The sequence below is a fragment of the Acinonyx jubatus genome, chromosome B4, assembly GCF_027475565.1.
Source record: "Acinonyx jubatus isolate Ajub_Pintada_27869175 chromosome B4, VMU_Ajub_asm_v1.0, whole genome shotgun sequence".
NCBI lineage: Eukaryota > Metazoa > Chordata > Mammalia > Carnivora > Felidae > Acinonyx > Acinonyx jubatus.
The window spans coordinates 71,062,644-71,090,401 of record NC_069387.1 but is presented as its reverse complement, the minus strand read 5'-3'; the positions used below and the strand labels follow the sequence as shown (position 1 = coordinate 71,090,401).

At 41.5% G+C, this 27,758-nt stretch overlaps 1 protein-coding gene and 1 pseudogene across 2 annotated transcripts in view; both read right to left on the bottom strand.

Moving 5' to 3' along the window:
* The window catches only part of ANO6 (anoctamin 6), a 194,512-nt gene that overhangs the window by 85,371 nt on the left and 81,383 nt on the right, over window positions 1-27,758 (bottom strand). The gene's annotated exons all lie outside the window — the stretch shown is intronic.
* Window positions 879-26,391, bottom strand: LOC113593096 (spermidine synthase-like; annotated as a pseudogene).

Sequence of the window (27,758 nt, the reverse complement as noted above, 5' to 3'; positions counted from 1 at the left end):
CAATGTAGGGTTGGAACGAATACATAACAAAAAAGAAATCTGGCCTGGTCTGAATTTTAAAAGACTGACTTATAAACAAAACTTTTTTTTTTTTTTTTTTTTTTAGGGATGGATTTTTCAGTAGTAATTCTACTCCAGGCCTAACTCACCCATCAGGACACTGAAATAATAGAGAACTAAAAAGTAATTCCTTTCCTACAGTTTTGCTTTATATGAAGTAAAATTTTAATAGTCTCTCATGATAAATACTGATACACTTCTTTAAATGACTGATTATTCAGTGATGAATTATTCAAGTCCTGACCTCTATGCCTTTCTTGGTACCTACTCAAAACCTTATCTTGACTCTTTTCTACCAAGTCAAATGGCATCAAGATGAAATAAAAAAACTCTGAAACCAGACGTTTTTCCAAAGAAGACATACAGACGGCTAACAGACACACGAAAAGATGTTCAACATGACTTATCATCAGGGAAATACAAATCAAAACTATAATGACATACCACTTCACGCCTATCAGAATGGCTAAAATTAACAACACATGAAACAACAAGTGCTGATGAGGCTGCAGAAAAAGGGGAACCCTCTTTCAGTGTTGTTGGGAATGCAAACTGATGCAGTCACTCTGGAAAACAGTATAGAGGTTCCTCAAACTGTTAAAAATAGAACTACCCTAGGATCCAGCAATTGTACTACTAGGGAGGTATTAACCCAAAGGATACAAAAATACTGATTCGAAGGGATACATGCACCCCGATGTTTATAGCAGCATTATCAACAATAGCCAAATTATGGAAAGAGTCCAAATGTCCATCAAATGATGAATGGATAAAGAAGATGTGGTGTACACACACACACACACACACACACACACACACACACACACACACACACGGAATATTACTCAGCCATCAAAAAGAATGAAATCTTGTCATTTGCAATGACGTGGATGGAGCTAGAGAGTACTATACTAAGTGAAATAAGTCAGAGAAATACCGTATGATTTCACTCATACACGGAATTTAAACAAAACAGACGAACATAAGGGAAAACAAAAAGAGAGAGAGAGGCAAGCCAGAAAACAGACTCTTAACTAAAGAGAACAAACTGAGGGTTACTGGAGGGGATGTGGGGGGGAATGGTAATAAGGAGGGTGCTTGTTGTGATAAGCACCACACATTGTAAGTAAGTGATGAATCACTAAATTCTACACCTGGAACTAATATTACCCTGTGTTAACTAACTGGAATTTAAATAAAAACTTGGAAAAACAAAAACAAAAATACCCTGAAGGCCAATCTTTCCTGTTCAGCAACTTAAGTTTAAAAACACTTGAAGAGGGGCGCCTGGGTGGCGCAGTCGGTTAAACGTCCGACTTCAGCCAGGTCACGATCTCGCGGTCCGGGAGTTCGAGCCCCGCGTCGGGCTCTGGGCTGATGGCTCGGAGCCTGGAGTCTGTTTCCGATTCTGTGTCTCCCTCTCTCTCTGCCCCTCCCCCGTTCATGCTCTGTCTCTCTCTGTCCCAAAAATAAATAAACGTTGAAATAAATAAATAAATAAATAAATAAATAAATAAATACATAAATAAATATAAAAACACTTGAAGAGAGGTGAAAATTTATCAGGTAAAATTATTTTAGAGATCACGGCTTCTGTATGGTTACTGACTTCCCCACCTGGACGACCCCACTAGGGTGTTAAGCAAATGTCTCAAATGTCGAGGAAGTAAACAGTCTCTAGCTGTTAATACTCACGTCTTTCTGGAAAAATATCAAATAAATATCCAATTACAGTTTGGAGTCTATACTATATTCTACCTGTTCATACCCAATGCCCTCTCTGGTTCCGAAGATGCTAGATCTCACCCACCTAGCATTCAGTTACTCCTGGGTAGCCACTTGACCTAACGCTGTACTGAAAGTTAAAGGCTACAGAGGTTAAAAAAAAAAAAACCCCACCCACGTTCATTGTCAGTACACCAGAACTGGTGGCAACCACTGTGAAATAGTGACCTGACTACCTCTGCCTTTGGCTGCTGCCTTTGACATTTCATACTTGGGATGCAGAGGAGACATACAGGTCTGAGCAGTAACAGCTTGGCTGAGGAGAGCAGGAGAGGGAATAAGTAGGGAGGTCAGGTGTGATTCATACAAGCGATGTTTTCCAGGCCTCCCTCCTCTCAGTTGGCTTCTTTCCTCCTTTTATTTATGGGGTGGCTCCTTCAACAAAAGAGCCCCACAGGGCAGGATCCTCCTTAACCAAATCAGGATAAAAAATGCAAGGAACAAAATACTGTGCCCAGTGCTTTCAAGCTACAGTCGTGAATTTAAGAACATGAAAATTTTTTGCTCTTGGCTAAGAAGTACGAGTGGGTGCTGGTCCTGTACCTGGAGCCCGGTTCAGACCTCCATAGTATAGGACAAGCGATTGAGAAATAATGTCCTAGTGGACACAAAGACAGATCCAAAGATGGTAATTACTTAGTAGGAAAATTTCTCATAAGTAATCTCTGAATGAAATGAGGCATTAGACCTCTCCTTGAATAGATGCTTCAGGCAAATGAAGGGTGACATGATGAGGTCTCTCTTCTAGGTGGGGAAAGAAGGACCACGGTAAGAGAGGACCTAGGAAACAGGCGTCACTGTTTCCTGAGTGTCACTGCTCTGTGGCATTTAGGTTAGTTCTAGGTGAGCAGCCTATCTCACTAAGCACCCTCCTGGAATCCCTGATATCAGCACTTGGTAAATCCACAACATAACTTGCTGCTTAACATTTGTTCAATCTCATATTTCTCAAGTGTCCACAAAATCAGGTCCCCAAATAACCCTGCAAAACACAAGACTGGAAGTTCCCTTTCACAATAGAGGCATCTAATTTCGAGAGCTTAAAATGCTGAACTTAAGTTATTTGTCCAAGATCTGCATAAAAAGCAGTGTAATTGGTATTTTTGCTCAAACTCTTATTTATGTGTAAGGGTGTTTGAAACTTGCCTTGGACAGCAAGTGATATCCTGATTGTATCTCCAGAATTTTCAAATAGTCTACTCCTGATCTGATATGGTTGTCATTTACTATGATACTGGAGAGTAGTCCAAGCTCATTTGGGCAATGGTGTCAACCTTTATACAAAGCAGGCTACAAAAAAAAGGCTTAAGATCTAACGATAATAGTTGAGGAATTACATGACGAAAAATAAACAATATCCAAACACTCACACAATTAAAAAGCAACTGATATGTAAACGTGGAAAAAAACACGTGGCTCTCTGTAGTCTTTAACACCTCCTTAAGTAAAACAAAACTAATTAACTAAATCCAAGAAGGACACAACAGGAAAAAAAGCAAACTTTAATCATGGCAGAGAACTAAAGTGAAAATATTGGATCTTTGATTTTTCAGTAAACCCTGAATCCATGCATGTAGCAAGTTCTAGGGAAACCAAACTTTTGAAGCAAAAGCCTTTGTGTAAATATTTAGATCTCACAAAACACAGAGCACAATGAAACTTTATTTGCAGGCCATACAGTTATAAATGAGATATACTCTGTTTTCCCTAACTGTGGGAGAGTGCAGGCAGATTCAAAGCATAAGTAATCATGGGACATTTTTACTTTATACAATTGTGCACAAAGCGAAGAGACCAGGACCAATTTGTTCCTTTGAGGAGAGCTCCTCCTCAGCCCGTAAGAACATGTAATAGTGAGAAAATGCAAAGTAGAAAGAAAAATGACAAGCATATGGAAGGATTGTCCATATGGAAGGATTGATGCTGAAGGTGGAAAGACTAGTATTGTGGGGAGCAGGGTTGACAAAGAGGAAATAACCTGTTAGTTAACAGGGATAAAGAGACATATGTGGACACACAAGGGAGCCAAAGAGGAAACCAGCTCAGTAACTGGTGTATTACAGGGGATGAATAAGCGTGTTTTTTGACTGGACTCAGGCGTCCAGGAATGTTGATGGGAGGGAAGTGCAGTGGACAGAGGGCCCATTCAAGGAGGAGGGGGTATCCAGAAGCGAGAACTCTAGGTTGGTTTTAGAGTCAAGCATGTCAGGATGTTCCATGAACATCCCTTGATGGTGACTCTGTAATGATCAAGGTGTACTCAAGAGTGACCCAGAATATTTGTACAAATCACAGTCTCTTTCCCCACTCTGTTATCCACACTATTAGCTTCTGAAGACTAGTGGCCGGGTCTTGTTCCAACCCTGAGTTCTCTGCTGAGCACTGCAGGTAGCAGGAGCTCAGTTTACTTTTTTCTTAGAATAAAAATAACCTCTTTTTTCCCCTGATAATAAAAGTAATATATACTAACTGCTAAAAAATTCTAAAGATGCAGCAAAGTAAGAAAGGAAAAAAAGAGAAGTCATACGTAATCCAACCTCGTAGAGCTGAGCTTAATATTTTGCATCCTTTCAGGTTTTCCCTCGCTCTCACATACACACTCCCCAAAATGGTACCACACCCTACATACTGTTTTATAAACATCTATCACATTTTTCTAGCTTGATATTAAAGCTCTGAGTCATGCTTAATCACTACAATATAAACATTTCCTCCACTGATGAACACATAAATTGTTTCCAATTTGCTGCTTTTATAAACACCGCTGCAATGAGCATCCTTGTACATATGTATCTGTGCACATGTTCAATTACTATTTCCTTAGGCTAAGTTCTAGAAGCAGATTTTAAGTGGCACGGCTTTTTCAAGAGCTTTTGATGTATACATTGCCAAATTTTCATCCGTGATATTTATAATAAATGAACACTTCCACCAGCAGAGCACATGAAAGTCTCCTTTCCCACCCTTACCAGATTTCTGTTAGTTTCACTGTCTCCTTGAGAGTCAAAATATTTTTTTTCATTTGTACTTTTTAATTAGGGAGCACCAACATTTTTATGGGTACTGCCCAAATGAATTACTGCTTTTGTGAAATGCCAATTACCATTCTTGACCTAAATGAACTATCTCATTATTTAATCTCTATTCAGTAGATTCTCTTGGGTTTTACTGATGAGATCCTAAAAACCATGCAGGCAAATGGGGTGAGTTGATGAATGGCGATATAAAAGGGGTCCATAAAATTACCAACTAAATCCCAAAAAGGAAAAGGGACAAATATTTTAGGGTACTGTCAATCAGTCCTGGGTTCAACAACGTAGACATGTCTGAAATTCAGACATGGAATTGGAATGTGCTGATACAAATTTTAGAGATCACTGCCCCAGATTGACATACTTTCCCTTACAGCTTCCATGCCACCTTTGTAACTACCACATATCAGTTATATATCTTTACTCAAAACTTCTTTAGAACTTAATACTTATTTAGCTTATAAGTGATTTTTGTTGAAAGTCAAAAATTGATGCACAAATTCCTAAAAAACAGTCTTGCATGGCTATAACCAGTTCCCAAATAGCTGAGCTTACTAGTTTCCATAATTTGTCCACAGGGATATGGTTCACTTATAAATATCATTAGATTGTGCCTAAAGATGCTGCTGCTTCTTTTTATTTTATTTTTTTTTTGGTTATACACACAAGGGAATGTTCACATGCCGGCAGCCTCTTCATTTGGTACATGCATTTTGCTTTTGTTTCCTTTTGCTTGTGTTAAACTCTGGAGTTCTATTATTAGAACATCACATTTAAGATGCTGGGTGAGTATAAAGGCTGTAATACCTTAAGCATAATTATTGTTAAATACTTCCCTGCAGGCCATGCCATGGAAACAGTAGTTTGATTAAATAAAGTTCTCATATGGCTTTAAATATTCTTAAAATTTCTGAAGCAAGTTTGACGAAATATGAAAATAGAACTTTTAATGACCTTTAAAATAAGACTTCCTTAAAAGGAGTTAAGTAACTAGGGTTTCAGGAAGATTGCAGGAAGATGCTCAGTTAGCAGGGTCCTCCTAGGGGAGGGACTCTGCCTGAACCTTTTCCTCAACCCCACAGTCAAATGTGAGACAGGGGATTGGGATTTTTATTAACAAGACTACACGGATGGTTGGTTGGTTTGTTTTTGCTCTCCTGTTTTCCCACCATTTTAAAACCCCTGTTTAGCCTTCTTTAAAGGTGATGTGCAGAAAAGAAGAGTAAGAAAAGTCACAAAAGAAAAAAAAAACAGTGTGAAAATGCCTATAGTGGTTATTTTCATATTCTTCCTTTTCTAGAAGAAGCCATCACCTGTTTGCACAGTTCTCATCTGATAATGGTAACAGTGGTGAACTGTGGGAGAGATTAAGCTGCAAAATATTCCCAATAAAGTCTTAGATAAAGTGATAGACATGATAAAACAAGACAAGTGATGTATGAGGATATTTCTGAAAGGGAATGATTATCCTCCTAGAGGCTAACCTCTTAAGGTTTCAACATCCCCAAAGTGTCCTGCTTTTGCTTTAATACCACATTACGTATTTAACATTCTTAAATATGTCTTGAATCTGTTAGCATCTTCAGTTTGTACTACCTCTTGAGGAAAAATGTTGTATAGGTTTCCCACCTAGGCAGGATGGCTGTCCTAAATTACACTTTTTGGACCTTTAAGAAATAACTCCCAATCTTCTATTCTGGAATCAGAACCAAAATAATACTGCTACAACCAGATCCCTCATGATTTAGTGGACTTTCACAATATTCCATCTACAATGTTCAGATCATTAGTCTCAAGGTAAAATAGTTTTCACGTGACTTCATAATCACAGGTTTCCTTCCACCTTCCCTCCTATTCCTTAGTCAACCACACACTTCAACTGGCTTTCACACATGTAAGTACTTTCAGTACTTGGAAAACTACCCAGTTATGATGAAAAAATATTTACTGGTAGTTACCATATCCATGGCTATGAACTACTCCCCTTTCTTAGTCACCTGAGTCACATGTGACCAGGGTGACTAGTCCCTGAATATGCATGCTTGTGAATGAAAACCTTATCCCCTAGCGGGTGATTATAATCTGAAAATGAAAAGAAAATGGAGATTTAAATTGGCCATTCAGACTGTCAAGCTGAGGAAGCTAACAAAGGTATCACCCGAGGGTGTAACTGAGGCAATGAATCATACTCTTTACTAGGATCATGTATAATTCTTCTTTTGCAGACTCCCTTAAAGTTATAATCCGTCACTCCCAGAGGCTCTTCATCTTTCACAGGATGTTTCCATTTCTAGTCTAAGAATTGCCCAGGGTTATTTTTAGCTTTTCAGTTGCTCTGAGTTTGCACCACTAGAGTCCTGTCATCAACAGTTACTCCCCCATGGACTGTTATGTCCCATGTCCATAATCTTCTCAGACTACTTCTCTGACAACTGATGTTTACAAACTCATTCAAAGCGAGAGAAAGAAAAAGAAATCAGAGCATCTAGTGCCGAGCAAAGAATTGTGACATTGCCTATCAGCTGGTTAATGTTTTATAGAGATAGAACTTTTTCTTCCTTTAACTCACTAGTAGTTTACAAGAATGGCTGTTCTTTTTTTTTTATTATTAAATTTTTTTTTCAACGTTTATTTATTTTTGGGACAGAGAGAGACAGAGCATGAACGGGGGAGGGGCAGAGAGAGAGGGAGACACAGAATCGGAAACAGGCTCCAGGCTCTGAGCCATCAGCCCAGAGCCTGACACGGGGCTCGAACTCCCGGACCGCGAGATCGTGACCTGGCTGAAGTCGGACGCTTAACCGACTGCGCCACCCAGGCGCCCCCAAGAATGGCTGTTCTTTGTGATATGAAAATGAGGATACACAGAGGTTTCCAAAACAAAATTTAAAAAACCACAGGACTCATTCAAAACAATGGCACAAATGGGGCACCTGAGTGGCTCAATCGGTTAAGCATCTAACTTCGGCTCAGGTCATAATCTCACCATTCATGGGTTCAAGCCCTGTGTCAGGCTCTCTACTGACAGCTCAGAGCCTGGAGCTTGCTTCGGATTCTGTCTCCCTCTCTCTCTGCCCCTCCCCTGCTAGCACTCTGTCTCTGTCTCTCAAAAATGAATAAAAACGTTAAAAACATTTTAAAAATAATAAAACAATGGCACAAAAGTTTGAAACTGACTGTAGGTAAAAAATAACACTTTACAAAACTTCTTCCAGCCCATTTGTTGGGAATTTTCAAGAAATAAAGTTCTCTGAGGAAATGTATTTTTAAATAAACATTATACCAATTAAAAAAAGGTTACTTTAACCTTTTTGTGCTCTAAATTTTCTCACAGTACACAGTATTTTTTGAGATCTTTTAAAAGGATATTGAACATAACTTAGCTATTATTATTATTGAGGTAAACATGAAGGAAGCCCCCAAATAAGAATAAAGAACATAGGCTTTGTTATCCTGCTGAGCCCATTTCAAAACACAACTCTGCCACATACAAAGCAGTGTACCTTTGTGTATATATTTTATTTCTTTAAAAGTATTCATCTGTGAAGAGGAGAAAATCATAGAAATGCATGGTTATTGTGAAGATTAAGTACAATGATACATGAAAAGCAATAGCAGAGAGCCTGGAACATAGTAAAAGCACAAGAAATGTGAGCTGTTAGTTTTCTCTAACATGTGACAGTTCTTTATTAATTACTAGCTGTGTTGCGTGCATTCACATAATCTATAATCCTGAGGAATTTGCACCCGCATCTTGCTTTTTCTGACATTATTCTGGTTATGAAAACTCATTTCGTTTGGTATCACTTTACCTATTTTTTTTTTAATTTTAATTTTAATTTTTGAGAGAAAGAGTGAAAGAGAGAGACAGAGCAAGAGTAGGGGAGGGACAGAGTGAGAGGGAGACATGGAATGGGAAGCAGGCTCCAGGCTCTGAGTTGTTTAAGCACAGAGCCTGACACAGGGCTTGAACTCACAAACCCGTGAGATGATGACCTGAGCCGAAGTCAGAGGCTTAACTGACTGAAACACTCTCATTTTACCTATTTTTAGTAGGTATTTCACTACCCTTTTACTTGCTGCTTCTCATCTGCTTTGAATTGGGAAACCAGAATAACTGAATTTATTTAATTTGAAATTTAAGCTTGGTACTTTGGTTTTCAATGTCAGAGTCTTTTTAGCTTTCTTAAGGTTGTCAGTAAAATGTGACTGATGTAGAGTCCTATCCTATCAATGAACAAAATATGTGAAGGATTAATAGATTATCATTACATTACATTCTTCTCCCTGTGATATAATGATTTAAGAATCATCCACGGTTCCTGAAAATGCTTCACAGGCATAAAGGCGAAATGGGTATCTTATTAATGAAGGTGACTTTTGGACCCCACCCAAGGGTGGGGGATTGGTTGCCATGTGATTAGAGAATTGGAATTTTCAGGCCCCCCCCCCCCATCACCTCCAAGGATGGGGGACAGGCTGGAGTTTGAATTGGCCGATGGCCAAAGACTTAGTCAATCATGGGCATGCAATGAGGTCTCCACAAAAACCAAAAGAACTGGGTTTGGAGTGAACACATGGGGATGAGAGGAGGGTCGCATACCCAGAGAAGACACAGGAGCCCCATGCTCTTTCCCCCTACCTTGCCCTATGTATCGCCTCATCTGGTTGTTGATTCATGTCCTTTAATAAACCGGTATATATAAGTAAATGTTTCCTTGAGTTGTGTGAGCTGCTCCAGCAAATTAGTTGAACCTAAAAAGGAGGTTGTTGGAAGCTCCAATCTGTAGCCAGTTGGTCAGAAGCACCGGTAACAGCCTGAGGTTTGCCACTGGAGTCTGAAGTGGGATGTGGAAAGCAATTTTGTAGGACTGAGTCCTTAACCTGTGCAATCTGATGCTATCTCCTGGTAGACAGTGTCAGAATTGACTTGAATTCTCTGATACCCAACTGGTGTGCAAGAATCACTTAGTGTTTGGGCATTGGGGAATAACCCTTCACATTGGAATTGGTATTAGGAACCCTAAAAGACTCTCCCACTGTCAACCTCTTTCAAAAAAGGTCTTCTGATATCTGGCATTAAATAGAATGAAAATAGTAAGATTAATGAATTATAAAGAAAGAGAGAAGAGAATCAGGCCAGAGAAAGAAGTAAGAAATGTACTAACCACTGGGACAAGTGTAATTGTTATGATTTTAATATGATATTTGGCACAAAGCCTCCTGGCTCGAGGTCAAAAAGGAAATGTGTTCAATGATCCAGTTCTTGCTATCAGAAAAAAGGGAAGCATTCTGATTTTGGGGAGAGGAAAAAGTGTCAAGTGAGACCTTATATAGAAACACCCAGTTTTGTTCATTTCCCTAACAATGTCCTTGGCAAGGAAATGGGGTTATAAAATATAATATGCAAGTAACCTTTGACTTTTTCTTCTTTAGTTCTCATATCACTTCTAGTTTTGAAGCAATTGGTCTACATTTCACTCTGGTCCATCTACTGCCATCTCTCCAGCCTGTATTTTTTTTTCCCCCAATGTTTTTATAGAGAGAGACAGAGCGTGAGTGGGGGAGGGCAGAGAAAGAGGGAGACACAGAATCCAAAACAGGCTCCAGGCTCTGAGCTGTCAGCACAAAACCTGACGCGGGGCTCGAACCCACAAACCGGGAGATCATGACCTGAGCTTAAGTCGGACCCTCACCCAACAGAGCCACCCAGGCACCCCTCTCTAGTCTGCATTCTTGACGCTCACAAACTAAATTAATATGCCAATCAGTCTCCTTGCATCCAGTTGTCCTGATTGTCAAATTTACCTTATACACTTTCGCTGTATGGATGGTCCTAAACCAACATGTTCATGTCACAGGATTCAAAAACCTTCAATTACTCCCCGTGACTTCTGGAAAAAATGCAAACTTTTCTGATAGGTATTCAAGATTCCCCCGTAATATCATCATATCCCATATTCTATAAATAATCACTCACTCTCCATTCCTAACCCTCCAACCCAACCATCGTTTCTCATCAGTGTTTTGGCCACATCATGCTGCTTCCTGCCTCTACTCCTTTACGCACATGATTTCCCTTCCTAAAATCCCTTTCCCTTCTCTTTCTCCCACCTATCAAAATCTTAATTCTGCTTTAAGGTCTAAGTCCGTTCGCTCATGAAGCCTTCCTAACAATGGGATGTTTCTTTCTTTCTTACACTACTGTCTATGGCAACGCATGTGTGTTCTGAGGACCTCTGGGAATTCCTGAGACCTTTTCAGGGGGCCCATAGGGTCACAACCATTTTTATAATACTAAGATGTTATCTATTTTCCTCACTGTCTTAACACCTGCAATGATGGTGCAAAAACAATGGTGGGTAAAATTCCCAGCATCTTAGCAAACTCAGCAGTGGCATCAAACTGGCCTAGTTGTCATTGTATTCTTTACCACTGCATACAGTAGAGTCACTTCACTTAAGAATGTTCTTGATGAAGCTGTAACAATGACTAACGTTATTAAATCCTGACCCTTGAGTACCGGGCTTTTCAATATTCTGTGTGAAGAAATGGAAGTACCCATAAAGCACTTCTGATGCACACTGTAGTATGATGGCTGTCTTGAGGAAAAGTGCTTATATAATTTTCCAGTTGCCAATTTTTTTTCACAGATACCACTTCACTTGACAGACAACTAACAAAATTCAGTTGTATAGACTTGGATATTTGGTAGATATTTTGCAGAAAATGAACAAAGTGAAACTGTCATTTCAGGAGAAACAACTGACAATATTTATTGCTTATGATAAAATTCAAGTTTTCAAACAAGTATTAGAATTTAGGACAACTTGTATTCACCACTGTGCACTTCACAGCTTCCCAATATTCCTTAGCTTCACTGGTGAGACTGGGGCTGTGTTAACAAACGTCATTTTTTTCACCTTGTATAACAAAATGGGTCAACATTTGTAAGAGCTACTTAACTCAGTGAACCAATGTTTTCAACTGCCCTGTGAATAGTGATAAAAATTAGGCTTGGGTAAAGATCCATTCAAAATGCAAGACAGGTTTTTAATATACAAAAATTTGTTGGTATGGTTTCACATTTCATATTACAATGAACCTTTAAGATGCTACTACCTGTCAAGTTTCAATGTGGTATCAAAGAATATCTAGAATTACCTGAAAAGACTATAAACAACTCTCTTTTCTGACCACCTATCTGTGTAAGGCTGGGTCTACTTCACATACTTCAACCAAAACAACACACTGGAACTTTTAACTACAGAAACAGATATTAAGAATCCAGCTGCCTTCTCTTAAAGAGATGTGTAAATACATGTGTAATGCCACTCTTCTTACTATGTTGTTTTAAAAAAAAAGTTATTTTTTATTAAAATGTTTTATGTTTATATATACTGAGTTTATTAGTTTTGTTTAAGTAAATTAATACATTTAATTTTTTTCAGTTTTAAGTTCTACTATAGTAAATATCAATATACCCACATGAAAAGCTCTTTGGGGTCCATACTTTTAAGAGTATAAAGTGAAAGAATATAAAACCTTTAGAACCACCATTTCATACCATTCATTCTGGCTCTTAATTTTCCATTATATAAATTATAATAATAGTATGATACAATACATATAGAGTATGTCATCTATTTTTATGTATGCATATTATCATTTTTATTGGATTATAACAATAAAGAGAAAAAAAATCTTGCTTTTTCTTTTTAACTTATAACCCCCAGGAAAGTAAGCCACCAGACAGATACTTGCTATATTGACTTGAGATCACATTCAAGTCAAAGTGTTTAACAGAACCATGTTATACAAGTTTGGTTGGTTTCCAAAAGCTGCTCCAGATGGCTTGAAAAATTTAAGACCACATTCCATCCCAATGCAGTTGTCAGGTTCTTTATTCCATTAAAGTTTTTAATCATTACATTTGTATTCCACTGAAATAAAGTACTTCCCTTCTCTCTTTACACATGTGGCCCCCACTCCCTAGAATCTCTCCCTTTCCTTAGTCAACTCCTCCTTACGGAGCCCTTCCCTGAGCTCCCTGGCTAGCTTAGCTCTCCTCCTCATATACCCTCAGAGCACCTTATATTCCTCCTTAAATGTCACATCTCACAATTTTAATTGTGTAGTTATTCGTGTAATTATTTGATTAATGTCTGTTTCTCTCACTAGAATATATGCCCAAGGGATATTTCAGTGATATTTCCCAATAGTACCTGCTTAATAGGGTTATAGAAATACTAAATGGATAAATATTATTAAATAAATCAACTGAAATTAATTAACCCTTTATCCTGTGATATTTTGTAGTATTACAGATAAAGCAACAGGGGGGAAATTACGTTACGCATCACAGAAGAAAGTATCTGATTTCTGCTTTTCAAGGAAGTGGTTAGAGAATAGAGATGCGGGTGGCACAAGTGGCGACGGGACTGTGAGAGTCCACGGAAGACAGGTAGTGACCTTGTCCGAGGGGGGAGCAACAGAAATGAAGACAGAGACAGACAAGCTGTAACTTACTCTTAGAAATAGCAGGTTAGGGGCACCTGGGTGGCTCAGTCGGTTAAGTGTCCCACTCCTGACCTCGGCTCAGGTCACGATAGCGTGGTTTTGTGGGTTCAAGCCCCAAGTCGGGCACTGGCGCTGACCACACAGAACCTGCTTGGGACTCTCTGTCTCAGCCCCTCTCCCACTCATGCTCTAAATAAATAAATAAATAAATAATAATAAATTTAAAGAAACAGCAGATCGGGAACAATATCAGGAGCCGTCTGAGGTTTCTGGCTTGAGCAGCTGAGAGGATGGTGATTATATTTTGTGCATGTACCAAAATGCACAAAACTGAAAAAGCAGTATGGGTAGGAGGGGAGACCAATAAGAGTCTGTGAGATTTCCCAGTGGAGATATCAGGGGCCTGAGGTTGAGAGGAAAGAGCTAAGACTGTGAGTAGAATCTTGGGAGCTGTTAACACAGTTCTGTGGTAACTGAAGCTAGGGAAGCCCGTGTGAGGACAGCCGGCGAGAAAAGAGGAGCTGCGGACATCTGCCTGACAGGAAGGGTTTAGGTGGACAAGGGGAAAGCAAGAAGGTGTAGAAGTGGCCAACCCTAAGATCATCGTTGGTTCCTTTCTCCTCCATTTCCCATCTCTCTCCCTTCCTTCCCTCTTCCTGCACTGCCCGCCCTGCCTGGGACGGTACGACTAGTCTACTAACTGGACTGCTTGCCTTCTTTCTCTCCTTCCAGTGCATCCTGTATACCCCCTGCCAGACTGACCCCTGTACAGCTGCACTGTCCAACAGTAACTACTAGCCACACGGAGCTACTTAAATTAATTAAAAACTCCTCTGTGGGGAGCCTGGGTGGCTCAGTAGCTTAAGTGTCAGACTCTTGATTCTGGCTCAGGTCATGATCTCATGGTGTGTGAGTTCACGAGATTCTTGCTCTCTCCCTCTCTCTCTCTGCCCCTCCCCCACTTGCATGCATACACACACACACACACACACACACACACTCTCTCTCTCTCTCTCTCACGCTCTTAAAATAAATAAATAAACCTTAAAAAATTCAAATTCAGTTCCTCTGTATCACTAATCACATGTTAGGGTAGGTCACTGAGAGGACATGACCGCTGAGTGACCCAGGAGCTGGACTCCAACAATCAGAGGCTCCTCACCGCCCCCCCCACCCCGCCTCAGCTCCCCTCCTCCCACCCACCGTCCTTGGAAAGTACATTCCACTTGCCTTCCCTGCTCCCAGAAGCTGCCCCAAGGACACAACCTTGAGATAGTGATGTGGAATTCAGACCATCTGGTCCATATACATGACTTAACCTAGTTAAGGCCTCTATAGCAACTTTTAAGATACTGGCAGGCGGGGGTGGAGATCTTCCTGCCTTTAGGTCCACCTAAGAAAAGCCTCATAAGTTCCCTTGCTCATTAAGCTGTCCACCTCCTGATATGGAGTGGCCTCTTTCTTTAGTCTTTCCTTCTCTTCAAGTACAGCGTCACTTTCAGATTTTACCCAGGAAGGTCCCAAGGAGGTTTGGAACTAACACCCTTCAGGTGTCTCCACAGCCGCACGTGGCTAAGGGGCTATGGTGCTGGCCACCACAGAGACAGAACATTTCCATCATACTGAAAATTCTGTTGGGACAGTGCTGCTATAGCATTGCTTTGTCTTTTCAGCTCAAAAGTCCAATACAGCTACATTTAGCCTTAAACTAACTTCATCTCCTCCCACTACCCTAGATCAACTGGATACAAACTGGACACATCTTCCTCATCTCCACTTCCATTCACTTGCCCATGCAAGTAGGATACCCTCTGTAATATATCCACTGTGGCAGTCAGATTTGTGTGTCAGCTTAGCCAGGCTACAGGACCCAGTTATGAAATTAAACACTAATCTAAGTGTTGTTGTGAAGGAATTGTATACATGTGGTTAACATGTACAGTCAGTTGACTTTAAAGGACATTATTCTCAATGATCTAGGTGGGACTCACCTAATCAGTTGATGGGTCTTAAAAAAAAAAAAAATCCTGAGGCTTCTCTGAAAAAAAAAGAAGTTCCACCTATGGACTGCAGCAGCCGTCCCTGCCCTTCCTGCCAGCATGCTCTGTGGATTATACCCCACAGCTGCATAAACCAATTCCTTCAGCTGACTCTGTTTAATAGATCAAGGGTGCCTGAGTGGCTCAGTTGGTTAGGTGTCTGGTTCAGGTCATGATCTTGCAGTTCGTGAGTTCAAGCCCCACATTAGGCTCTCTGCTGTCAGCACAGAGCCTGCTTCAGATGCTCTGCTCCCCACCCTCTGCCCCTCCCCAACTTGTGCTTTCTCTTTCTCAAAAGAGTTTAAAAATAAATACATCTGTTTATTAAATCTCTGTGTATGTACACATACATACAACTATACATACACATTTGAACGTTTGTGCACCTATGTGTACCTATGTATATATATATATATATACACTACTGATTCTGTTTTCTGGATTGGTATACCTTTCGGTACAGGTTTTGGTACCTAGTGAAATGTACCCTTCAAGGTTGAGCTATATACCACCACCTCCTTTAAAATTACAAACCTAGGGGCGCCTGGGTGGCTCAGTCAGTTAAGCATCCGACTTCAGCTCAGGTCATAGTCTCACTGTTTGTGAGTTCGAGCCCCATATCGGGCTCTGTGCGGACAGCTCTGAGCCTGGAGCCTGCTTGGGATTCTGTGTATCTCTCTCTCTGTCCCTCCCTTGCTTGCACTCTTTCTCTCTCAAAAATAAACAAACATTACAAAAATTAAAAGAAAAAATTTTAATTACAAATTTTTCAAAGAAAATGGCTCTTAAAACTAGCTGTACATTAGAGTCACCTTCATAAACTTTATTTAAACACATTCAGGTTTTAACCAAGAGCAATATTAGCACATAAAGGTCAGCTTGGACCTTCACTTTTCCAAAGAGCTCTCTGGGGAGTTCTGATGCACAACAGAGCTGAGGACTGCCATCCTAACCGAACTCCTCCAGCACTTTTGCTGTGCGTGCCTTTGGAAGTCACCAAACACTGCACACTGCCTGATATTCTCTCCTTCAACCAACTAACCAGCAGTGGTTGCAGGACTAACATTTGTCAGATACAAAGACACTGTGCAGGGGCCAGAGGCAATACCCACTCCTGGCCTTGAGGGGAAACGTTGAGATTACTGCTTGGTATTCCTCAAAGCACTTTGATTAATAAATATTGAATGAATGAATACATGAAAATTTCACGGCAAAATTTAGTGAAGCTGATAGCGGTTTATTCAAAATAGTGCATAATTTAAATAGCTCTTATTTCTAGTTCAATTGAAAATCCTATTAGCAAGTGTTAGTAAGTGCCCAACATATTTATTTATTGATAAGACTGTACTGTTGGTATTTTACAATATTGCTGAGTAGGATTAATTCTCAACCCACTGAAAACTTGGTAGATATCTAATGCCTGTAACTTCTTTCTCGGAAGCACTGAGTCACAAATGCCCATGTGCTCTTCTACGGAGAACAGAACCAATTTCTGATGCCAACACCATCCGATTTCAGTTGAAAGGAAACAGGAAGGGGTACAGCTGGGGTGAGCAATGTGGGGCTGTGGTCATCTGAAGGTTGGCTATCCTGGTGCCCGCAATCTGTATTGCCGGCTATAAGCATCCATAAATCTTAGATAAGGCTTCTCACTATATTATTATTTTATGAATATGCTTTTAAGATAGCTAAAATGCTTTTCAATCACTGTGCATGCAGTCACTGAACAACACCCCAGTGAGGAAATCTGCTGATTTTTCTGCTTTTTCACATAAGGAGACTGAGGTCCTAAAAGAAAAAGCCCATAGGGGACTGAGAGCAGAACCTGAAGAGGGCTTCTAAATCCCTCGAATTCTACCTCATGCTCAACTTCCTGGGGGGGAGGGGACCTTTAGAAATGACTCTAACAAAAAAGAAAAAAGGAAAAAAAAAAAAAGAAAAACACTTTTCAAAGTCTCAGAAGTACCTCCTCTCATTCACTTTTCTCTTCTTCAACCTTCTTACTACTTATGTCACAAGACAGTGTATTTACTTTTTAAAAACACTTAAGACTGTGTTAAAAATCATGAAATGGTGGTGATACCATTAGCATCACTGAATAATCTGTCAAAATTTTCATTATGTGTTTTATTTTAAGGGATTTGGACTTAGCAGTCAAATTTTACTCCAGCTGCAAGTATCGTCTTGATATATTCTAATTCATACTAACACTGTAAAGATCTATATTATTGGTTTGCTCATTATAATTAATGAAAATGCTCTTTGGTCGTTATTACAATCTATCAGGCCACATTAATCTACATTTCAAAAAGTGCCTTGGGAGAAGGAACTGTAAATGCATTTTCCTTTTGAAGGGGCCATTAGAATTTTTTTTTGATTAAAAACCTATCTTACAGGTTTTTGTTTTTTTTAAACCAGAGACAGATTTAAGGAATACATTTGAGACTTACAGTAAAGATGCACTTTTTTATTATTAATTTGTCAAAACAAGGAAAATTGCAATCAGCTAGTAGGACTTCAGAAATAAAGGGATTTTAAATGATCTTTCCAGAGCCCTTAAGCCTTTCAAACTAATTACAAATTCAAAATATGGGGGTTTGGTGTACAGGGGGAGGGATAGCTATAGTTGAAATCCTACAGATCTCTCTCCTTTTCAATTTTCAGGAATCCTGTGAATCCATTCTGTGTATACATTTCTGCCAAGTTCTGTGTTTCTCTTTAAATTTTTATTACAACTTCTTCCATTAGTGCTGTTTTTTAGGTCATGGCAGTCAGGTTATTTACCAGCAGACTCTCAACTTTAACTTGATTCTTTTGCTTCTGTGGGCTTTTCTGGCCATTATTGTGGCATGCTTCTAGATGACGTATAATCAAATGAGTTCCATGGTAAATACTGATATTACATCTTTGTTCAGAATGCCCAGGGCTCCCTGCTTTCCTCATGCCTGTTTTTGTCAAATTAATGTTGACATTTCCCCAGATAATGGATAGATCACTGAATTTCAAATGGGATACTGCGTGGGGCAAGAATTCACAAGGCATTTCAGTGGAGGCTTTCTGAAAATAGGGGAAAAAACAGCAGAATGAACACTGTTACAAGGAGGAAATTTGGCTGATGATGACAATAGGTTGAAAGAAGGGGGGGAAATAAAACAAAAGCAACTCAGATTCATCAGTGAGTCACTTACTAGGGTGTTATATTCCCAGAAACATCCTGTCTTTCTGTCATTCCCTGCTTGCCATCAGCTACCAAGTCCTGCTACACATAAAACATGTATGTTCTTCCTTCCCATCCCCACTGATACATCCTGGTTAAAGCATACATCATCTGCCTAGATTGTTATCCAGTCTGTCTATATTTAAACTCCTCTGAAGAATTAAACATCTTTCCACTAAAATGAAATGTCTGCCTATCTATACCTCCGATTCATAGGTCTTAATACTATATTTTGCAACTCCATCCACCAATTGCTATTATCAAATATTTAAACTTGATGTCCTGCTTTGCCTAAGTGTCAGGATCTACCACTTGTTTTTCCCCAATCAACATGGCCTCCCCTCCTTGAAATGGAGGGCCCAAGTGGCTTTACCAATATTGAATGGGAGAAGCCTAGTACTTTCTTTGTTTTGGACACAAAGGTGCAAATACAACCTAAACTTGCATAAACTTTTTGACATTGTTATTACATGCTTGATTCATACTAAGATTTAATTAGCCAAACACCTAGTCTTTTCACATAATCAGTCATTAGCTTCAGCTCTTATGATTTGTACTTAGGCAGCACATATTTGTGAATCAGGAGCAGGCCATTACTTTAATTCATATTGATTTTTGTCTCCTCTAGAAATTGATTTCCAGCCATTGTTCCACAGTCTTGGTACCAAGATCAATTGCTCAGATAAGTATACTCTCACTAGGTCCACATTTCTTCATTCTGTATTTAAATTCAATTTTGTTCACACCATTTGCTAAACTCAAAACACACAAAAATGTGTCAACTATACTCCAATTTCTAAAAAACACAAACATGTCTGTGGCTTTCTCCTCTTCTACCATTATAATCACCCTCATTAAAAAAAAAAAAAAAGGTAATGTGCTCTGTCTGACATGACTTATTTATATTGAACTTGCACTGGCTCCTGATGACCTTTCCTTTTTCTAACATTCACAAACCACCCACTTAAAAATCTCATCTTGTGATATTCCTGGAGAGTAATACTCCGGTGTCAATGTCTCCATTTATCAGAATTTAGTTTATGTACAACTTCTACCCTAACCCTACCCCTTCTGGAAAACTGTCACATTTGTCCCTCTATTATTCTGGTAATTGCCCCAGCCCTCATATCACCTCCATTAGCAACTGTGATTCCACGAGCGAATTCACCTGCTCTTTCAATACCCTGGTTGATATATAATTTTTCTAGCTAAGAAATTTAAACTCATTTGGAATAATGATATACCTTCCTACAACAGTCTCACGCAATACGGACTTTTTTTTAAATGTTTTTATTTATTTTTGAAGGAGAGAGAGAGAGAGAGAGAGAGAGAGAGCGAGCGCATGAGCAGGGGAGGAGCAGAGAGAGAGGGAGACACAGAATCCGAAGCAGGCTCCAGGCTCCGAGCTGTCAGCACAGAGCCCGATGCGGGGCTCGAACCCACGAACCGTGAGACCATGACCTGAGCCGAAGCCAGATGCTCAACCGACTGAGCCACCCAGGCGCCCCAAGGACTTCTTTTTTTTTTTTTTTTTAATGTTTATTTATTTTTTAGAGAGACAGAGAGACAGAATCTGAAGCAGGCTCCAGGCTCCAAGTTGTCAGCACAGAGTCCGAGATGGGGCCCAAACTCAGGAACAGTGAGATCATGACCTGAGCCAAAGTCAGACACTCAACAGACAGCCACCCAGGCACCTCTAGCATGGACTTCTACAGCTCCTTCCCAGGACTTGAACCTTTCAATCTAAAGTTCACCTTCACTAGCAGAAAAGACAAAAGGAATATGGAAGCTGATAAGCTCTTGTCTGTTATCTCATACCATTACACTGTCTTCCTCAAATTCTGGACAGAACACTGCTTCAGAATCTAAATAACTCAAAACCAATCCTCTCTTCCACTCATCATGCTAAGCATTTTTTTTTCCACAAGGTTCCACTCATGCACTCACTCTGGACTTGAGGTTTATTCTAAAATTTTAATAATAGTGGAAAAAATAAGACTGGAGTGTTTCAGCGAACTATTATTATGGGATGACAGTTTTGTTAGCACTCTGAGTTAAACTGGCTTTAGCTAGTCTGGCTGGCTGGACCCAGAAGTCCAATCACCATTTATGACTGTTTCTCTGGGAAAATACATTCTGCATTCCAAAGAAGTGAGTCAGAAAGATTTTTGACTGAGACTTTGTATGCTGGACTGCTGCCTATTCTTGTTCCTACCTTCCAATCCTAACAAATCAACAAATGTAGCTTTGGAATCAGCCACATAAAGCAAAAGAGTACATCCCCTTCCCTCCATATTCAGGCAAAGTACATATTCCCTCACCTTTTGCTCTTAAATGTACAAAATGCTTTCAAAGTTGAAATGCCATGTGAATTGCTGCCATAGCAAATGGGCCAACTGAGCAGTTCTTACTAGCCTATCTTTGGTCTCCTTTCTTCTTTTGAGAGTTCCTTTTGCCAAATCACCGTTCCTTTGTTTGGTTTCCTTTTTTGGTTTAGTTCCTTTTCTTTTTTATTTTGGTGAACTTAGTGCCAAAAGGTACAAGGCAAAGCCATCCTATTTCTTTGTAGAAGATACAAGAGCACAAATCCAAGTAAAGAAATGCTTGAGCAGAAGGGTCCTGCCTTATTCCCAGTCTTCCAGATCCAGAAGATCTTGTGAGCTTGAGGCAGATCTTGGTACTTCAGTTGGATTTCTGGGATTAGCCAGAAAGACTCTGGACAGCCCATAAAATAAACTATAATCTCTCTCAATAGCCCCAGCATCAATTCATTTGCCTCAGGGCCATTTAGGCTAGAAATAACCAAAATGACGTCTGGATTTGGGGGGGGGGGGGTTTGGGAGGAGATGAAGGTGGGAACCCACCTTGAAATAAAACTTGATCAATCACTCTGAAACAAAGCCTGCAAACAAAAATATGCAGACGTATGGGGAGCTGGCTCTGATTATTCTTTTATACCTTTCACACTCGGGGCAAGAAAGTAAGGTTGACATTCACCTCATTCTATATGTTGCTTCCAGACCATTAGTCCTCAATGTTCTTGGGATGAAAATAGTTCCCCTTAGGTCCATGCAAGCAGAGTATGACCCCAGAGTTTCCTAGAGCCTATCGTCTCCTACCTGCCAGCTGACGCTCCCGGCCCACAGAAAATCTGGCCCCTGGCTCACATTTCCCTCTCCATTCCAAGTTTTCCCTCATCCAGAAGGACATCTGCATCCACAGACATGACTGGGCCACCTTGACCCCTTAGTAACTTGACTTATCACCAATGATGTTCTCCCTTTCATGCACTAACTTCCATGGTCCCAACGTAGACCTTGTTATTACTTGACAAATTGCCTTTCCAGAATCACTTACTCAGGAATCCCCCTTTCTGACCACCACTAACATCCTGTCCTAATTGCACAATGACCTCAGAGGCCCTGTGACATTTTCTAACCAATCTGCAGATTTGTATTTCTTTCCCTCCCCTCCTTTTGTATAGTTACATTTCCCAGCTCATTATTTTAATAGCACTCTTGCCAATATTCTGCTCTTTCCATCACAACCATCTAGCAAAGCCCTAACTTGGGCTGAATCCTGCTACCTGCTTTTGTGGTGTCTGAGTGATGCTAGAGAAAGCACAGCAGCACAGGTTGGTTTAGTTGTAAATTCAGGTCGCTAGCCCCACACAGGCCCTCGCCACTCCCCAGACATCCTAGAACTTTTCCTAGGTTTTCCAAGCCAGCTTGGTCTCCCATTTCACAACTGGTTCAACGTGCCAACTCCCCCCCCCCACCTCCGCCCCTGCACTCACTGTTCTCTTCACTCTCAGCAGCTGAAAATGGAAGCTGTTGGATGAGAACTCCCTCTGCTTCTCTCCAACAAATCATAAACCAGCAGCATCCACCTGCTGCTCCTGGATCTTTGGAGATGCTGCTCCTCTGATCTAACGTTGACTCCTCCACATCTACAAACCATTCCACAGCCCATTTCAGACCGCTCTTTTCTCTAGGTCAGTTGTTCCCCTCACATGGATCCTTCTCATCAATATTTAAGTCTGTTTATGGCTCCATCTGACCCACAGAAGGAAATCATCTCTGGTTCTCCAGAGTCTCCTCTGCTTACTGCGCTCTCATCCTCCAGCCCTTCACAGTCAAACTCCTAGAAAGAGAGGCACTTTGTTTTTTCTCCTGCTCATTGCATAATCTTCTCTAATCTGGATTAGAATGGCATCCCCAGCACTCCGTAGAAAGAGCTTTAGGGAAGGACACCAGGGACCCTAATGCTTTTTCAGTATTCATCTAACTCACTGGTTCTTAAATGAGGGCAATTTTGCCCCCAGGGACATTTAACAATGTCTGGGCATATTTGGTTGTCACAGGTGGGTAAAGAACCCTGGCATCTCATGGGTAGAGGCCAGGGATGCTGCTAAACACCCTACAATGCACAGGACAGCTCCCACAACACAGAGAAATCCAGCCCAAAATTTGGTGCTGAGGGTGAGAAATCCTGATATGACTGAATTCCTAAAGCTACTCACCACTTCCATCTGTTTCTTGGTTTTTAGCCTGCCCCTCTTCAGATTGCTCTCCTACCTCTGGTCATCTCATTTGGCAGCCATCTACTCATTCCTGAGACACTACCCCTCATTCCTTAAAGATTTAAGCCCTGCCTCACTGTTAACCTCTCCAAGACATCTCTCCTGACATAATTCTTGGGGATTTCCACATGCACATGTGATCCTTCCACCACCCTGTCCTTGCAACTCCACATTGCCCCAGCCCCTCATTCCAATGCTCATATCCCAGACCTTGTCTGTACTGGTTATTGTAATTCCTTCCTCAGTGAGAAAGATTGGATTCTCCAACCAACACTTCCTATTTTTCCAGTTTACTCTCTCCAATACCCCAACTGCAAAAATTATCAAGCCCCACTAAGGTCTAACTCTCCTGATCCTATTGTCTCACCCTGCTCCTGTCCCTGGTCCTCTGCTCTCTTGCAAACACCCTGAAACTCTCTTAGCCTTATCTTGCTTCACTGAACTGACTTGGGAGAAACCCCCAAGTTGGTGAAATCAAACTCGTTGCCTACTGTACACCTGTTCCCCAAAGCTGGACTTGAATGGGAAAAGCACGCACTCATCATGACCAGGAACCTCAAGTGGGCTCTCAGTGCTGCCAGGAAATTATACTACATTTCCCAGAACATTCACTCTCCGATGACTGTGTCACACCTTCTCCTCTCTCTCCAGGTCTCTTCCTCTCTTCCTTCCTCAATCTTAGCTAATGTGTTGCTTCTCATTTCACAGGTAAACAAGAAGCAATCAAGAAAAAGCAACAAGATCCTACTAGCAAAACTACTGAACTAATTCCACCTGGGTCCCCATATGGTGTTTTTATAAGAATAAATGGTCTCTACGGCCATGAAGGGTGTCCAACCTCTCCACTTATGGACCAGATTCCATTCCTTTCTTGCCTTCTCAAGGATGTCATTCCACAAATTTTTCCTTCTCACTCCTGCATCATCAGGTTTTCTCTCCCTACTGGATTATTCCCATCACTTTACAAACAGTAATTCCTGTGGTTTTTTTGTTTGTTTTTGGCTATACACAGCTGGTATAAGCCTGGAGGCCGAACACCACATTGAGAGACCATCCGCCCAGCCGGGCCCATCGGGCAGCATTCTGGGGCTTGTAACACTTGCTTGGTGGGCACACAGGCAGGGCAAAAGGGTTTGGTCATGCCCAGGAGTCCTGAAGGCTCCCTGGCCCAACGTCCTGGGCAGTGGCACCTGGGCTCAGCTTACATCATCCTGGGTCTCGGCAGCACACTCGGGCAGGACAAACGCTGCCTGGTGCACATCCCAGTTGTAGTATTTCAGCTGCATCTGTTCTACCTGCTTCTGTGTCAGCTGCTGCACGGGCTTCCAGAAGTTGGTGCTCAGATTTTTGCTGCCCAGCATGAAGACTGCCTGGCCACTGGGGAAGGTGGGGACAGTGCAGTAAGCATAGGCCACCAAAGGGAAGAGCGACCTACAGAACTGCCACATCTCCTCGATGAGGTCCAGGTAATAGGATTCCTTGAAGAGACTCTCAGCAGGGCCTATGGGGTCTGAGGAGTCTGTGAGGATAACATTGAAGGTGCCCTGGTTTTGTTCCATGAACTCAAAACCGTCGCCCATGTATAGGGTCAGCTTGGCGCTGGAGGAGCCCACGGCCAGGCCCAGCAGGAACTTCTTAGAGACCTGAATGACATCCTCGTCAATCTCACACCGGACCACGGACTCCCCAGAGGAACGCTTCACCACAGCCTGCAGGGCACCCCCATCCCCACACGCAATGGTCAGCACCTGGCATGGGCTGGGATGGCTGCAGGGGAGGCGCAGGCTGGCTGCCATCTCCTGGTAGGAGAACTCCTTCCTCTGTACACTGGATGACACCATCCAACAACAGCATGTTGCCACAGCTCTTACCGAGGAAGACAGGATATTCTGGTAGGGCTCCCAGGCAGGCAGAGCACGGGCCTGGAACCAGCTCTGCCTGCCATCCCTACAATCTAACCCAGCTGGTGGGGCAGGGGCAATTCCTGCCATCTTAACACTAACTATACACAAAAACAAAAAACAAGGCAAACAAAACCTCTCTTCATCCTAATCCATAATAACCTCTTGCTCTGCATTCGTGTTCAGAAAAAAAAAAAAATGGAAAGTGTTATCTAAATGCTATGTATCCAGTCCCTTTTCTCCCATCCTGTTTTCAATCCTCCCTAGTTTTGGAGCCCACCGTTCAGCTGAGCCTTCTCTTGTCAAGGTCTCCTCCATACCTCGAAATCCAATTTCCCATCCTCATCAGCAGATTTGGTCACTCTCCCCCCCACCCCCACCCCGGACTTTTTACTTCCCTCATTTGGCTTTCAGGACTCTCCTCATTTCCTCCAGCCTCACTGGCTCCTCCTTCTCAGACTCTGCTGCTGCTGCTCCCTCCTGTCTCTGACCTGTGAACACTGGAGTCCCCAGGGCTCAGTCCGGGGTGTCTTCGCCCTGCCTCTTGCTGTTCTCATTCAGTCCACAGCTTTCAACACCACCTGTGCGCTAATTCCCACATCTCTAGCTCTCTTTAACTCCAGACCCATATATTTTACTGCACGTCGACATCTCTATTTGGATGTCTCAAATTTTCCATGTTGAAAACAGAATTTTTATTTTCCACCGCCTCCCCTCCCCTCAGACTGCTCCTTCCCCAGCCCCTCCCAGGTCAAAACCCATGAAGTCATGCTTGACTGCTCTTTCTCACACACCTCACACCTGCTCTGTCAACAAATCCTATTGGTTCTCCAAAACATACTGAGAATTTGAGTATGTCTCACTAATGCCATATAAGTCACACTCAGGGCCAAGCCACCACCACCTCTCACTTGGGTTCCTGAAAAGTCCCATTAGTCCCCCTGCTTCTGCTCTTGTTCCTCCATGGTCTATTCTCAACACAGCCAAAGCGGTCCTGTTAAAACACAGGGCAGGGCAGGTCAAGTCCCTCTTCTGCTCAAAACCCCCCAGTTTATCCTCCCAAGGCTTACCTCAAATGATCTCCCAAGTCACAGTGAAACCAAAGTGTTTACAGTGAAGTCCCCAGTATCTACGATTTTCACCACCTTTCATTCTGCTCGTCATGTTGGCTTCCCTCCATTTCCTCAAACATATCTCAAACTCCTACCTCAGAACCTTTGTCTATGCTCTTCCTTCTGCCTCGAATGCCCTTCATCTAGATTTCCAAATAGTCTGCTTCAGCACTCCTGCTTTCGGGTCTTTTGACTCATCACCTTCTGACCACTCTATTGGTGAGAAATCACCTGAACACTCTATTCAAAACTGTAGCCAACCCCCACACCCCTAACACACACTTATAATCCTTACCTTACTTTTCTCTAAAGGACTTACCCTGTTATGGCATGTTATATATCTTATTTATTTTGTCTTTTACGTCTCTCCCACCAAAATGTAGGCTCCACAAGTATAGGGATTTTTTTGTTACTCACTACAGTGCCTAAAATAGATTAACATTTTACTTTTTAAGGATCACATGTCTTTTCATCTAGTTAAAGACAATCAAACTTGAATTTCAGGAAATCAACCGTATTTTTTGTAAAGTAGTATATTCCCTCAAAAAGGGAGCCAGTTACACGAAATCCCAAATAGGATAATGACTCTTCAGACCTCCTTCTCTCTACATAACCACAGGTGTGAAATGAAGGGGACGTATTTTTGTTCCACTTTGATCCTCATCTTCCCGAGTCTATGTTTTAGCTTAGTCTTCCTAAATCCTGTGGTCTCTCATCATCTTCCCTGGTTTATTCCATGATAATCCTAATATTCTTTTGCCAGCCCAAACTCCTATAATCTACTCCAAATTTGGCAGAAGCTAAACCAAGGAAAACCTCATCAACTGGTATGAAACAAGAGCTGGTTAAGAATCGTCCTGCCTCTAAAAAGCCAGAAGAGTTATACATAAACCTTAAGTTCTGGCAAGGCTGGAAAAGGGGATATTACTAGTGAGAACCAGCTCATAAAATATAATTCCACAGCCTTGCCTTTCCTTCTCTGTGCTTTTGTGTGGACCACAGTTTCCATCCAGCCAGCTACAAGCAGATTCCTCACCGGTCCACAGAGTTCCTCCCCTCATCACATTCTTCACTCCTTGTGTACTCAAGTCAATCATGCCCATTAGCATTCCTGGGTCAGTACCAGCAGAGTCAGGGTTTCTAGAAAGAGCCTTGACCATTACTCAACCTTTACCCTACATTCCCCCTACTTTTTTCCCACTCCTTGGGGATTGGAAAGAACCTGGGGTCCTCTGGGCCAGCCATGATGGATGAGCCTCTGGACTAACCCCTCAGATTGCCTTTGCTCTTAAGCAGACCTGAAATTAACAGCACCAGGGGAAACCTAGGTTGCAATGCTACCACAATGCAGAAAAACCTTTATCTGTTCCATTACCATGTGGATGGCTCCTCATCCTCATTGTTTTTTTTTTTTTTTTAATGTTTATTTTTTGAGAGAGAGACAGCACAAGCAGGGGAGGGGCCAAGGGGCAGGGGACAGAGGATCTGAAGCAAACTCTGTGCTAACAGC